This window comes from Schistocerca nitens, chromosome 3 (genome assembly GCF_023898315.1).
Source record: "Schistocerca nitens isolate TAMUIC-IGC-003100 chromosome 3, iqSchNite1.1, whole genome shotgun sequence".
NCBI classification, from domain to species: domain Eukaryota; kingdom Metazoa; phylum Arthropoda; class Insecta; order Orthoptera; family Acrididae; genus Schistocerca; species Schistocerca nitens.
This window is the reverse complement of record NC_064616.1, coordinates 342,838,766-342,843,237: the sequence shown is the minus strand read 5'-3', so window position 1 is coordinate 342,843,237 and position 4,472 is coordinate 342,838,766. Positions and strand designations below refer to the sequence as shown.

Below are 4,472 nucleotides of genomic sequence, written 5' to 3'. Positions count from 1 at the left end.
GTTTGCGAAGTCAATTTATTCATTAAGACGATGAGGAGATCTGAGGAAGTCCTACGCATTACTCTCCGCCTCGGAGTTATTGCAGTGTCGGTCCGAGCGAGTCACAGCTGCCCCAAAAAGCTAATACATACGGTCACAGGTTCGTGCGAGGTCAACCAATTCCGCGCCGAGAAGCCTGCGTCTGAGTGTCCCAGAGACGTGATTGCCAGTTAAGACTGAATTTTTACCAAAAGGTAATGTCGCATTAGCTCTTTTCCGCAGCAGATACAGTAGTCGTCATCTGCACATGCTTACGACCAACGGCGCTCAGTTTTCACACAGCGATTAGAGCTGCAAAGGGCAAGGCTTGTTGACCAGTGGCGCGAGTTGTGATATTTCTTCCGTTAGGCGTCACCATCACAGGAGCAACGAACCTGAACACCACCTATTCGTTACTTTACCTACCGGATTTACACCACGAAATTTTGCCTAAATAAATCCTAACCTATCTACACTGAGCTGACACAAGTCGTGGGACACCTCCCAATGTCGTGTCAGACCTACTTTTGCCCAACGTAGTGCTGCACCTCGACGTAGTAAGGACTCAACAGGAGAAATATTGAGTCATGCTGCCTCTTTAACCGTCCATAGTTGTGGAAGTGTTGCCAGTGCAGGATTTTGTGCACGAACTGACCCCGATTATATACCGTAAATGTTCGATGAGATTCATGTCGGGCGATCTGGATGGCCAAATCATTCGCTCGCATTGTACATACCAACCTCGAACAATTGTCGGCCCGGTGACATGGATTATCGTCAGCCATAAAAATTCCATCGCTGTTTGATCTTCAAGTAGCCGAACATAACCATTTTCCAGTGAATGAACAGTTCTGTTGGACCAGAGGACCTACTCCGTTCCATGTAAAAACAGCCCACACCATTATGGAGCCACCACCAGTTTGCACAATGGCTTGTTGACAACCTGGGTCCATGGTTTCGTGCTGTCTGCGTCTCACTCTTACCAATTGACAGCGGGACTCATCTGACCAAGCGACGGTTTTCCATTCAAATGGTTCAAATGGCTCTGAGCACTATGGGACTCAACATCTTAGGTCATAAGTCCCCTAGAACTTAGAACTACTTAAACCTAACTAACCTAAGGACATCACACACACCCATGCCCGAGGCAGGATTCGAACCTGCGACCGTAGCAGTCCCGCGGTTCCGGACTGCAGCGCCAGAACCGCTAGACCACCGCGGCCGGCAGGTTTTCCATTCGTCTAGGGTCCAACCGATAGGGTCACGAACAAATGAGAGTCGCTGCAGGCGATGTCGTGCTGTTAGTAAAGACACTCGAGATGGTCGTCTACTGCCATAGCTCATTAACGACACATTTCACCGCACTGTCCTAACGTTCTGCGGCTATTTCACGCTGTGTTGCTTGTCTGTTAGCACTGACAACTCTACGCAAACGCCGCTGGTCTCGGTCGTTACGTGAAGGCCGTCGCCCACTTCGTTGTCAGTGGTGAGAGGTAATGCCTGGAATATGATGTTCTCGGCACACTCTGTGGATCTCGGAATACGGAATTCCCTAACGATTTCCGAAATGGAATGTCCTATGCGTCTAGCTCCAACTACTATTCCGCTTTGTAAGTCTGTTAATTCCCGTCGTGCGGCCATAATCACGTTGGAAACATTTTTACGTGATTCACCTGAGTACAAATAACAGTTCCGCTAATGTACTGCTCTTTTATACCTACTGTACGCGAAACTAACGCTATCTATATATGCGCAAATCGCTATGCCATGACTTGTGACCTCAGTGTAAACGATGTCTCAGACACGACTCTTTTTTTTTCAATTTATTGGTTTTATTGCCGTGCCCATTCAGTCGTCTCAATAGTAATGTCAATTATGATAATACTAACGTAAGGAGAACCCAAGACTCAGTAACCCAGCGGTGAAAATCTCCTACCCGCCTGGGAATCGAACCTAGGCCCCTTCGTATAGCAGTCTGCCGCACTGTCCGCTCAGGTACCGAGGCGAAGAGAGCCACGTGTTCCAGCCTTCCTGGACGCTTCAGAATTGCCGAGTATCGATGAAACAGGTTGGGAATGAACAAAAATACCATACCAAACATCGAAACTGAAACATAGGAGCAGGATCTACTTCATCAGTGGCATTCATAATCTTGACCATAGTTGACATTATTACCACCTATCCCATCCTTACGATCCTTCAACCTGTGAGTCCACTAATGGTGTCGGCATAACGGGGCCGGCCGCGGTGGTCTAGCGGTTCTAGGCGCTCAGTCCGGAACCGCGCGACTGCTACGGTCGCAGGTTCGAATCCTGCCTCGGGCATGGATGTGTGTGATGTCCTTAGGTTAGTTAGGTTTAAGTAGTTCTAAGTTCTAGGGGACTGATGACCACAGATGTTAAGTCCCATAGTGCTCAGAGCCATTTGAACCATTTGTCGGCATAACTAAAGGAGCAGTAACTGATAGACTCAGCGTTACACCATGGCATCGCCGCTCACCTGCGGCCACTGCCCCGGCTGTTACCATAACCAGGAGTCCTTCGGAGTAGGGTCAACGTGACTTCAGCAGCTCCAACGCCGCCACAGGCACGCTTTTGAGAGTATAAATAGTGGCCATCTGGTCAGGAAGATCATCGAAGCGTTGGCTGACCATCGAGACATTGTGTGTTGGATTCCATTGCGAGACCGGTAACGTTCTCCCATCATGTCGATGGAATCGTCAGCCAGTGGTCCAGTCGCAACATAGATGGGCAGAAGGTCGAAGTGAGGTCATCGCAGCCCCGAACCACTAGCGCCCGCCAACGCCAGCCGCCATTTCCGTTGAGAGAAAGGCTGCAGCCAGATGTTGCTGGAGTACAGCAGTTGCCTTGTCACAGTTTGCTGTCATACAACTTGTGTTAAATTAGATTTACGTTCTGAATTAGGAATATTGTTGTTTCTATGCACTTGTGTACTTTTTCGCGTTCTCAATAAACCGTCACTCTTCCAGCCTTTGTATACTAACAGAGATGTGCCGATGTCTGCAGAGCATGCCATTCACGGCTGACCACACATGGCAGAGTAAGACAAGCTTGATGCATTACTTGCTGCTAAATGTAATATAGTATTGTTTCACAAGCGTTGACAGCAGGCTGATAACAGCATTCCATAATGTGGACTGATTATGGCTTCATGGTCGCCCTCACACGTCAGAATAAGATAAGTCCAGAGGCAGCCCAGGCACCTTTCCACTGCTAAATATAATATAGTATCCTTTGATTAGTGCCGAAGAAGATCTGATAAAAGCATTCCATATCCTACACGTCTAAAGCAAGCACCGATTATGGTTCTACATGTCACTGACAGTGGTACCTGCACGTTCCAACATATCATTACATAACACCGTGGTGTAGGCGCCAGTTTCACAGGATCCTGCCTACCGTTACCAAATCCGGATTTAACCAGTTTTCCAGCTATAAATAAGAGGCGTTTAGCAGCGAGATATTACTTGAGTTCTAGCCTGCATCAAGATAACATCTATATAGATGAAGCGCTGTTCTGTGAATGAATGTGATCCTGCTGCAGCATGGGCTGGTATGTATCCTCTATTTGCAGCAGATAGGGATATACCGTAGCTCCCAATGCAAGATAGTAATTCACAAGAAGTAATGGGGCTAATTGATACATTAGAGGGTGGCGATTGGCTTGGGACTGGCGAGCCAGAACGATTAACATCGATTTTTGTGAACGTAAGTATATTTTTTCTCTCTCTCTCCCTGTACTCACTTGGGTAATTGAGAGTGGATAGGTTTTTATATTGTATGTGTGCACGGAATATTAGTATGAACTGTTTGTCATAGATGTGTGTGTGTGTGTATTTATGTGTGTGCGTATGAGTACCTGCGTTGATTGTTGGTACGCCATTTGTGTATGAAAATTATATACATTATGTGGAAAAGAATAGTGTACCATATAAAAATCTGTGTGACTGTATGTGGAGGGGTCCAAATGGCTCTGAGCACTATGGGACTTAACTTCTGAGGTCATTAGTCCCCTAGAACTTAGAACCACTTAAACCTATCTAATCTAAGGACACCACACACATCCATGCCCGAGGCAGGATTCGAACCTGCGACCGCAGCGGTCGCGCGGTTCCAGACTGTGGCGCCTAGAACCGCTCGGCCACTCGGGCCGGCTATGTGGAGGGGATTCGTTTCCTCTGCTGCTAGTCGCACCAGCTAGTAGGTTTTTCATATATTGTATGTATTGCATAAAATAATGAGAGCTGTGTAAAAAAAATTATTATTGTAAAAAAGCATTGAATAAAAAAGTATGTAGATAAGAAATCAGAAAAAATAAAGATTAAATGGGAAATGTACTATGTAGATTGTGTACTACAATTCGTATAAATAGTATCTCTCTGTATCTTTCCACGAGGAGTAAAGAGAACAAATGATGAGGCTCATGAAATTGCT

At 46.5% G+C, this 4,472-nt stretch overlaps 1 non-coding gene across 1 annotated transcript; it reads right to left on the bottom strand.

The window, feature by feature from the left end:
• Nucleotides 1–4,105: 4,105 nt before the first annotated feature.
• Trnas-gga (transfer RNA serine (anticodon GGA)) lies at nucleotides 4,106–4,189 on the bottom strand. The gene is given in 2 exon segments: nucleotides 4,106–4,140; nucleotides 4,150–4,189. It is a non-coding gene; the product is annotated as a tRNA-Ser (tRNA).
• Between the last annotated feature and the right edge of the window lie 283 nt (nucleotides 4,190–4,472).